This window comes from Caloenas nicobarica, chromosome 6, assembly GCF_036013445.1.
Source record: "Caloenas nicobarica isolate bCalNic1 chromosome 6, bCalNic1.hap1, whole genome shotgun sequence".
Classification (NCBI taxonomy): Eukaryota; Metazoa; Chordata; class Aves; order Columbiformes; family Columbidae; genus Caloenas; species Caloenas nicobarica.
In genome coordinates, this window is record NC_088250.1 from 2607428 (window position 1) to 2618947 (window position 11520).

Genomic DNA, 11520 nt, shown 5'->3' on the forward strand with positions numbered 1-11520 from the left:
TGTTCTTGTTTTTCAGAAAGTTAAGCACTCATTTTATTCCTGGCCTGGCAGATCAGGATGCTGAATACGCAGAAATCCCACTAGTAGGAGTAGGAGAATTCAGTTCTCGGCACTTTCCTTCTCAGAGTTGCCCAAATATGAATATCAGAATTATTGCTAAGTATCCATTTTAGAAAACAATGACCTATTTTTTTTCCAGTTAAGACGAAGCTAATTTTACAGGACGTGATCCGACAGTCTTTTTCATGAGTCTGCTCCCCCTAATAAATTGCCTTAACGTGCTTTTGCTGTTCGTATTAGGGTAAGTGAATACAACATCCTCCGAGAGAGTGCGTCAGCTCGTGCAGAAGAACGCAGATGCACCGAGGGTTTGGAATGTGGGAGATTTACAGCAGCTGAACAATGGACTGTCCTCCAGCACAACTCCTGCAAAGGCCACAGATCCACGCAGCCAGACCCGGTTCAGACAGCGCTTGCGCTTCTATTTTAAGCAAGATTCCTCCTACTTGCTGAACTCACAGTAATCCACATTGTATTATGTAGCACCGACTACTATGAATCCAGTGACTATGTACACACAGATGGTGTAACCTTGGTTACGTTACTACTAAATCAGTCTTTTAAAAGGGCCTAAGATTAGATTACAAACTGCAGCTGAAAAACGTGTCACGAGATGCCTGGTTTACATTTACAGAAATCAGATTTGTTTTAACAGCCTGTTCCAGTGATAGCTCATGATGTGGAACAGGAACGTTACACTTCTGAAGTGTTCTTCATCCACTATTTATTCTTTTTCACTAGCAGCATTTGTGGATTTCTTCTTTAAATTTGACAGCAGATAAATTATCTTTAAAATTGCCTTACTTTCTAAGCATGTGAATGGCACTTTTCCTCTGGAAAACGTTCAGTAATTTCAAATGACGGCGTAGCATTATGCATACAGAAATAATCGTGTAACCTGAGGTTATTCCTTTCCCCTCAGTTTTCAGCTTTATTGGAAAAATCTACTCCATTAGAAAGTCAGTAAGAAAATAAACACATTGATCACCTATAAATTTAAGTTAGTTACTTTGGGCCCGATACAAATCATGCTATTCGATCCAGTGGACTTTGGATGACACCACAAGCTTTGTTTAGTTTTCTACTGCCTTAAAAGTTATTCTCTATTACACACAAAATCTGCATTTTTTAATGCCATTAAGTACATTGCATACGGAAACTAAAGGACTGATTTTGCAGCATCATATTGCATAAGTTGTGAAGGAGATTTTATAGAGTAGTGCCATCACATGATAACTAGTTTGGTATAATAAGTCAGTCTCCCTCTGTCAGCTCAATCACTCAGTTTTCGAAGCAGATATTAATTCTAGATTCTTGTACGCTCAAATAGATTCTTGCTAAATGCCTTTCTTTTTTACTTCCCTAAATGGACACCTATCTTGCTTGCTATACTCACTGTCATAATATTCACAGCGGAGTGAGGAATGTCTTTTGCATGTATGTTATTTTTTTTTTTAAAGTCTTTGGCTTGAAATCCCTTAAACAGCAAAAGAACACTTCTCCCAAGCGCAGCACCCAGAGAAGAAAAGTCGGGAAAAGAATGGTTTGGGCTTGATGGGCCTAATTTTCCAAAGAATTCTCTTATGGCCGGAGAGGTAGCCGAGGGCTCTGAAGGAGCCGCGACTCATTTTCCTCAGTCATCAGGAACTCCGTGTGATGGACAACTTCAAACAAACACAGCAGAGGAAAGCACAGCATATCGGTCAGAAGGAGAAGGCCAAAATAGCCAAGTGTCCTCTTTCCTTATGTGTCAATTCACAAGCCTTCAATCCAGAGGAAAACGAGTACTCAGAGGACATCAGTGTCCTAATTTCTCTTTAGTGCGTGTCGTTAATGAGCTGGTTTCACTGTCAGACACATCTAGCACGTAATACTTGGTCAGGGAAACAATCGCCAGTGCAGTCCCATAGCTCCAAAGCACACACTAGGCCAGCTAGGTAAATACAGGTACAGCAAGACAGATATTGAGCAGAAAATGTACATTACTGCCAGGGTACATGGTCCTAGTGCAGTGCATTTGCAACTGTGTATGGATAATTATTTGCATACTTCTGCGGTTATTGATACGCTGTAGGTACACTTGCAACGACATCCATATGTTTAGCATATCTCAACACACACAAATCTTTCCTAAGCCTTGGAAAAACAGAAATAGAAAATTAATGTTTGCAAAGATCACAATGGGCTATTTTCACCCCATGTTACTTCCCACATTTGGTCCTTTAGAACGTTTCATGGCTTATTTTCCTGCCCATCTCTGCTCAGTGTCTTATCCATAACCTGATGTTTTCCTGCACGGACCCGCTCATGTCCTGCACTTTAAACCAAAAGCCGCAGCAATCACTCCAGCCAATTTTTACACAAAAAGAAGCTTTGGCCAGGTCTCTGGAACCACACGAGTCAAGCGACTTGCCAGTCCTGGAGCAGAGCTGGCAACGTCCCGTGCTCTTCGCTTCAGAGCAGAGCTGGCACCGCTGCACCTCCGAGTGACTCACTCTGAGCTCAAACACACGTCTCAGGCACTAAACAATTCTTAACAAGAAGACCATCAAGTGTCCCTGACCTATTTTTTTTTTTTTTTAATCACCGGCTCAGCAGAATTTTACAAAGCCATTGCTGCCCTGTGCAGAAACGCCGGCACTGGAGACGCTGCAGTAACACTGTTCCACGGGATCTCATGTCAGTGTAAACTGCCTTGCCAAGTGTTTTATCAGTTAGCCATGTCCTGACTGGGCAGAAACTTCAAACAACTTACCCAGTTATTTGCTATACAGTACCCACAATACTGGGTAAAAGATTAAAAAACCAAAAACCACACACAAACCAAACCAAAACCAGCCAACCAAGAAAATCCCAACGACAAACAAAACCCTCAGCTTTTTTCCTCCTTTTTTCTTGTACACTCAACTTTTGAAGTTATGTGTGCTGGTCTGTTTTCAGTTATTTAAAAAAAAACCCATTTCACACAGGACAGTATCAGAGCAGTTATGGTTTATATATGTGAACATATGTGACTACATTTTTTCTCTTTAAGTAAACAGTGAGCAGCAGTGTAGTCCGTGACCTTCTGGAAAAAAAATAAAGTCATCATCGGAAAAAATTAGTTAGTAGATGGCTTTATGCAATTGCAGCTACAATTCATTATGTCAAAGATGGAAAATAAAGAAAAGAGCACAGCGGTCTATCGGACTGCTGAGACAAACATGAGAATTATCACACATCCATGTACACTCATAAATGACCGTGGAGCCCAGCTTCTGGGAGGCGAGGTGGGAAATCGGAATGAAGGCTGAATCCTTGGACAAAGTCCATCTCTGCTGTAACTCACGGGAGGCCCCTGAAAGCATCAGAGCCCGCTAAGCAGAGCGGACAGACAGGACAGACGGACGGTGTCGTTCTGTGGCCAGGCACAGACAGCGATAGGCAACGGCAGCCCGGCTTGCGGCTGAGAGAAATCCAGCACTGAAGTGCAGATAGGCTTTTCAGCACCTGTATCCTGAAAAATACGGAACTGTCTTCTATTCTCTGCAAGGTATTAGAGCACGGAACGAGCAGAACGAGTGATCGCTGCAGACAGTTCCCTGCAGCCTCAAATTTCTGTTTTGAAGCAAGACTTAAATCAGAACATGAGCTCTTTTCTCAGTTAACTCTTTAATAGATCTGCTGTCTGGCTTGGAGTTATGATTTCATCCATCGAGATAAAAGAAGATGTTTGCCAAATGTTAATTCCACCATTTTGTCTCAACACCCACCAAAAGAAAGGAGCGTTACAGAGTACTTCATTATTTTGTCATAAAGAGGCTTCAGGAAGATTACGTATTTTCTAGCATAGCAGTTGTTCTCCAAATACTGCACAGCAATGTCAAACACGTGGTGGTACGTGAAATAGGGAGCTTATCTGGGCACACATCCAGGAGATCTTGGGAGATCTAGGAGATCTTTGTAACACCTTCTACTGAGGAGAGAACGAAGGTGTTAAAGAGCACGTGAGCAGCAGGTTAAACCTGAGGACAACCTCACCAGCATGGGAAGAGTTACCTGGATCCGGGGTGCTGGCCAAAGTATTCACTACTGCAGAACCTTCCAGAGCACTGAAATTTACTTTTTCTTTTTTTGTTGTTTTTTGATCTGACAACACAGGTAAGAAAACCAAGCTGCCACCGCCAAATGGGACTGGGTGAGGAATGGCAGATGTCTGTCTTCTTGAAGTACTCTGTTGAACGCTGTTTTCCCCCTCCTCTTCCATATCTTTCTAAAATGGAATTAAACCAGAGAGTCAACACGTAAAATTCTCAAGACTCCTGAAGTGAAGAAGGACACTAAGTCCTTGCCAAGGCTTCAGCTGCCCACACAAAGGAGTTGCACGTAAGTTGAGATCAAATTTTCAAATGCCTTTTGAAACTACAGAGAAGCTTGTGTCCCATCCCATTCCACCTGCCCCCAGCTCAGGAGATAAAGTACATGCCCTTTTGGGGAAGAAGCACATTGAAAATCCACCCTTCAGCTTGTATTGCAGACTTCCCTGCACAGAAAAATTAAGAGATTCAAATTAAGCTGACAGTCACCAAAAAAAAAGCTGTTGGAAATGTTACCAGGACGTGTGAGTAAGCCAGGTAATACCACATCCAAAGGGTCTCATATTTTATTGGTGATAAAAGTAACACCCCCACTGGAAAGTCAAGCGGCCAGCTGACACTGTCATGCAAGGAAAACGCTTTGATAGGGAAAACCAGCTGCTAACACGGATTCTGCAGCCTTCACTGGACCAAGAACAGCAGCAATAGCCACGAGCGAAAGGACTATCTTGGAAGGAAAATTATACAGCTCTTGCTTTTCCTTCGTGCTTTCCTTGCAAATGTGGAGAATCAGCGGAGAGACCCACATTTCAGTCTGTAAATGAGCAAGATCTACAGCAGCAACAAACACAGAATTTTTCCTTGTTGGGTATAATCTCATGCAGATGCTTCAATGCTGCCATTTTCGAAAGCTGGCACACAAATCCTCCACGCCTCACATGAGAAAATTTGAAAGACTAACACGCCGAAAAAAGATGAAAAGGAAACCTATAAACATTCCAGAAAACAAGTAAATAAATAGAAATGTGGCATCTGCTAACAATCGTCACTCACAGTTGCTAATTTCCAATTTGGCAGAAACTCCATTTCCAGCACTGTTTTTCTGTATTTGTAGCCCTGCTCGTCTCTGAAGCCAAATAGCTCATTTTGGTCAGTAATGCTGCAGAATGTGGGGCCTCATCCTTCTGACGAGGAAAGGCTGAGAGAGCTGGGCCTGTTCAGCTGGAGAAGAGAAGCCAAGAGGGATCTGATCAATGGGATCAATATCTCAAGGGTGGGTGTCAAGAGGGTGGACCAGCCTCCTTTCAGTGGTGCCCAACGACAAGATGAAATAACCACATGTTCAGTCAGAATCCAGGACATTTTCTGGCAAAATTTGATTGTTAAGATCACAAAATAACTACAACTTTTTTTTTTTTTTTTTTTTCCCTAAGCATGTTGCTATTACAAGATTTTGACTCAGCAGGAACACGTGCATATTTTTCAGAGAGCATTTTTTCCAGTGACTTAACATCTGAATGAATCCATCAGGAAACACAGAAGTGTCACTAACATTCACCCCAAGCAAAAAAGCAGCTTTGAGAGTGTCCGCACATATTTATTCACTCCAGCCACGGTTCTCTACCTTGAATACTCATGTTCCACCAGACTGGTCCTGGTAAACACCAGACGAGTTTTCCTGGCTCCTGCAGTTGTTGAACCAAAGGAACGTTTTGCTGACAAGTGTGTAGCTGGAGCATTTCAGAGCCCCAGGAAGCATTCACAGGCTAGCTTGGGAAAAAGTCTCTTTCATACGAGATCACAAACCAGGTCGGCACAGTAAGGAACAGAACTTTGGACTCCACAGAGCCTTTCAACAAACCAGAAAAGCGTTTTGAAGAGGGAAAAAGCGAATCCCCAAAACTTCCCAAAGGTGGCTATGCAGCCCAGAAAGTGATCTGCAATGAAATTCTCCTTCCTACCTATACCTAAACATCTATGCCGTACCTACGTGGCACTGCTGCATCTTTCCGAACGAAAATGTACAACTGAGAGACATTTTTGTGAAGCCAAGTTTAATTTGTCAGTTCTTCCCACAGGCCAAGCTGGTTTTGTTCCCATCCAACCGCAGCCGGGGTTGTGCTGTGCACGGAGCGCAGATCCTCCCGACGCTTCCCAGCGCTCTCCCCCAAATGTCAATGGCATGCAAATGAATTCCACATGCAAACCAGCAGCTCAGTGAATGCTGACAAAAATGTCCTGTTATTCCAGCTCTGTGGCTCAAGAAAAACAAGGCAGCCTCACTACGCGTTACCTTTTATCTAAAACCTCTGTTAAACATTTAGTGGCCGGATTCAGAATAACGCACACATCTTAGATTGTGTCCTGGTCCATGAGCTGACTTACTGGAAACCTGGGATTTATTACTGTTTGGTGACAGGTAAAGGTGGCAAAATTCAGTCGCTAAAGGCAATAAAATGCTGCTGTATGGGTACTGATGATTCAGGTTTCTTCTCCCCGTGTAAAAACTGGAATAAGCTTAGTATGAGTTTGTATCAGGGTGCTGGAAGGAGGAATCCTCCTCCTGGCCACTTGCTGAGCAGCTGAGTAGTCGTGGTTCCCCTGTCTCCACAGCCTTCCCTACAGACCCGCAAAAATCCACCTCCGAGACCTGCATCGTGGAACATCGGGCACAGAAATTCGTGACAAAGCTTTAAATACTTCGTGATACATCACGTTGTAAGTTAACACTTTGTTGTTTTGCTGTACCAAAAACTTTTGGTACATTAGAAGCAAGAAAAGCAATCTCAGATCCCTGTCTTGCTTAATAGCTTTAACTTCCACTGGATAAATGCAAATGAATAGGTTGTATCGAGAGAGGACAGACCCATCATTTTTCAAAAGGAAGCTACTACCAACCCCAAACTATGAAAATTTCCAAATATGAAGCCACTTGGCATAAGAGTTTAAAAAAACTACTGGCAATTTGTAGCTAGATTCTATTCCAGAAACTTTACAGCTCCTCCTTTACAGTAAGTACATGTTGTACTTTAACACAGTGGTTTTACAGCTCTCAGCAGTTCAGTTATATAGATTCTCGGAACTCATTTCACTAGCGGCTCATTTCACAGAGTTCTTGCACAGTTCTCCACAAAAAAATCAGATACCTTGTGTAAACCCACGCAACAAAAGCTTTTCTCCTGTCGCCAAGTCCCTGCAGGGAACAGCAACTTACTGGGTGACCCGTTAAACGCAGCCTGGTACCCCAACAAGTCTGGACTGGTTTCAATAGGGTGTCAGAGGCATCAAACATACCAACAGTGCTCACAACAGGAAAATAAATAGCTTAAAACTCAATCACTTTGGCCACAATAAAAATAATCCAACTCTCGTGTTATCAGTACCGATACTTTAAACTACTCGGTTAAGTCGCAGTAAGTATCAAATATATCATTCATTCCAAAGAACAACCTGCAAGGACAAAATTTTTCTTTTCCACCTGAATCTGCAATAATTAATGAAACTTCAATAATTCTTAGATGCTCATGGCACCTGTTTAAAACAACGAACTTTTGCTAGGTAACAGACAACAAGAGTTCATTCTGCTGCTGCACAAGTGTGGCACAAACTCAGTATTAAGGCAGTCTCAGCAGTTCCAGCTGTCATAAGCTTCAAGAACAACAATTCCTGTATTTTAAGACATTTGTATGCAAAAGTCATGCTGAAGTCTCACAGATCACTGCACTCCAGCCCATCCTCCTCATGAAAATTAATAAAAATCACGCTGCCCACGCTAGTGCTATACTACGAAAGAAGTGGGCACGTGCAGATAAAAATGTTGGTTCATAAAGCATCAGCCCAATTTAATTTTCGCATTAGTAAGTTTTCACAGTCCCAGGATGCACCTAGGTAATACTAACCCAGGAAAAGCAAATCCTGAGGCTGATGGGATTCAATTTCAAGAAATCCCCAGCCATCATTGCCAAGGAGTTCCAGGAAACGTAGGTATTGATCTCACAATAAGTGAGTTTAGGGATGCCAAAGAATTGCCCAGCTGGTATCCATGGCCGTTTGATCTTTGCGTTCATGAGTGAGGCCTCAGGGAGATGTGCAGGAGGAGCACGTCTCCCACACAGGGATATATTTGGAGCTCTAAACACAACCTTACATGAAGATGTTATAATACTTTTTGTATTTACAGCTACCAGGAGCTTGCTGGTATCTCTGAGAGCTCCCGGCTCTGTTGTCCCGTCAGCCTTGCAGAACAGCCAGCAGCACTTTCCTAAATCACTCCAAAGCCAGGAGGAGCAAGCCGAACGAAAAGGTCTTTGGTGCAGATCGCTGGTTAATCACTTGCCCGTTAAATGGAACATGTAAACAAAGCTTCATAGCAGAGGTGTTTGTTAGGGAACATTTCGATGTTTGTCATCTGAAAAGTTCTTTTATTCTTCCAAACCATATCCTGATGCTAATTTTGTTACGTTCAGCTCCAGCAATATGATCATGAAGTATAAAGCAGCAGCAGCGGTTATGCAAGAAAAGGAAATTAAGAGCGGGCTCAGAGGCAGATACTTGTCTGTTGTAAGCTTTGTCAAAAGCACGGGCGTCCTGGCAGATGAGTGGTAATTACATGTGGAGCTGAGATAATTGCTCGGTAAGCCTGCGTAAAGCGATCTGGTGATCCCACCTGCCGATGGGCTTAACAAGCAAGTTCCTTTCTATGACTGCCCCAGAGTGGAACTGATGACGGACGCAGACTCGCTTTAACGTATCACTATAAATCCGGTGCCTGACTTTCAGCAGCTATTCTTCTTTTTCTGTCACTTAAAAAGACCCACACCTGTTGGCTTCAGGAATACTGCATTTAAAAAGAGATTAGCGTTTAGACACAATGGTCATGACTACTGACGAATTTTTCTTTTTAAGTCAGTGGCTGAACTGAAAATGTGTGTATGAGTGAGAAAGATTTTAAGTAGTGGTTTTTCAAGAGGATAGCTTAAAAAAATCCCACCAAATATTCAGAATCAAATAAGTTCTGCTTCACCAAAGATGAGCTTAAAATAACACAGAGTTGCCGTGGATTCAAAAAGTTGGAATGTGCTCTTTAAAATGTTAACTGTTGTCCTGCTTTTGCGTGGGATAGAGTCAACTTTCTTCCTAGTAGCTGGTGTAGTGCTGTGTTTTGGATTTCGTATGAGAAGAAGGTTGATAACACACTGATGTTTTGGTTGTCTCCAAGCAATGTTTATACCAAGTCAAGGACTTTCCAGAGAAGGCTGCAGATGCACAAGGAGCTGGGAGGGGACGCAGCCAGGAAGGCTGAGCAAAGCGGCCAAGGGACTTTCCATCCCATGTGATGTTGTGCTCAGTTTATATTTTGGGGGAAGAAGAAGGAAGGGGAGGGATATTCAGAGTGATGGCGTTTGTCTTCCCCAGTCACCGTTGGGCGTGATGGAACCCAGCTTTCCTGGAGATGGCTGAGCCCGACATGGGGAGCAAGGAGTGAATCCCTTGTTGTCCTTTGCTTGCGTGCGCTGCTTTTGCTTTACCTATTAGACTGTCTTTATCTCAACCCAGGAGTTTTCTCACTTTTACTCTTCTGATTCTCTCCCCAGTCCCCTCAGGGGGGAGTGAGTGAGCGGCTGCGTGGGGCTGAGTTGCTGGCTGGGGTTAAACCACAACTATATAGTTCAAGTTAAAATTCTGCCCTAGCAAAGACTGCAAGGTAAGGTCTTTTTCGGTTACAGTGCTGACTGTGCCAGCATGACAGATGTTTCCTGTCCTGCTGGCTCAGTTAGTGCTTCCCTCAATGTCTACATTTCCAACAAGTGCTGGCTAACCAACATGCTTTAATCCTTCACATTTGTGCTATTGCCTCTGTACCAGGCCAGCAGAGGCACTTCCAAATTGGCTCAGAGCATTAACGTTCCAGGTTCTTCAACTTTTGCACAAACCCCATGCATACATTTTCTTCTGCGAGTTTGCAGAGATGTTTTGAAGAGCTTTTTCCGTTTGACATATCATGCCTATATCAAGACCTCCATACTTTCAGATCTCCACTACTTGCTTCAGTTTTTCCTATTTTCCGCTTCCATTTTCCAAATATGCTCTTGGAATTGTCACCAGGAGGGAGGATCGAGGGGAAAAAAAAAAAAAACCTAAATGCTGAGCTCACTTTACCATATGTGAAATTGCAACTAGAAGCCAAAGCATTTTTTGTATCATCTAATCTATCGCAGAAGATGCCAGAAAATGGAGAAGCCAAGGACTTAGCAGGTAGCGGGCCAAGACGTGAGCTCTGATGGCCCATTCCAGCTGTCAGCAAAAGTACTGGAAAGACTAGATCAGGGCCGAAGGCTTTTAAATCTGAAGCTGGATGGGTCTTGCCACAAGAAGAAAAATCTGGTTTGTGCTACAACATAATCAACTCGATTTCAACACTAACAGTAACCTTTTTTAATTACTCCCAATATAAACTGCCTCTTGAGACAATGACGTTTGGTGCCCATGGACAAAAGTTGTGGTAAACTGAGACTATTTAAAAGCACAGAATACATAGCTCTGTGTGTGCTCATCCATCAGATCACTCAACACAATAACAATGACCATGGGCATTTCTAGACGACTTGGATGGGTCCTATAATTCTGGGGGAGATAGAGCTTGAATGCCCCTTTTACCACAGATTTTACAGCTCTTTATTCAGCAACACTTTTTGTAATGTTGTTCTGTTTGACTAAGGGGACAGACAATCACAGAACGATGGCACCAACCAGCAAGTAAAATTCTGCACATGTACATGTTCACAGGACCCAGGCCTTATGGTACATCTAGAAAAACACAGAACATTCCCATACAATGGGTTAGATTCTCACACGGCAAAAATTGGTGCAGCTCTTTATCAGAAGAGCTCTTAAATTGTTCCTTTATGCTGTCGACTCTTGCTCTAGGTAATATTACTGCCATTTAAGATGAGTTACAAGGATACCAAAAGAGTCAATCAGCTTTGATTTTATGGTTTGGGCAATTTAGAGGAATATGACAAGGTCACAGCCTCAAGATCTGCTCATGCTGAAAGACATTAAGACAAAAGGGCAAGAAAATATTCACTTAAGGTCAACAACATGCCATGTGAAACATATACTGAAATGCATGAACTGTAAATGTACCACATTAAATATTCCAGGAAGCTTTACTGGTTATGCTCGTTTAATTTTTATATATGGGTGTGTGTATACATATATATACACACACATATACATATGTATACACATACACACATATATTTCCCAAAAAATAAACTTCGGATCCCTGACAATATTATCATAAAACCATTCAGATATTGCATGTGCCTCATTCTTCAGCCTGATTGCTATCACACGAACTTTGAAAGAAACAGGCTCCTGT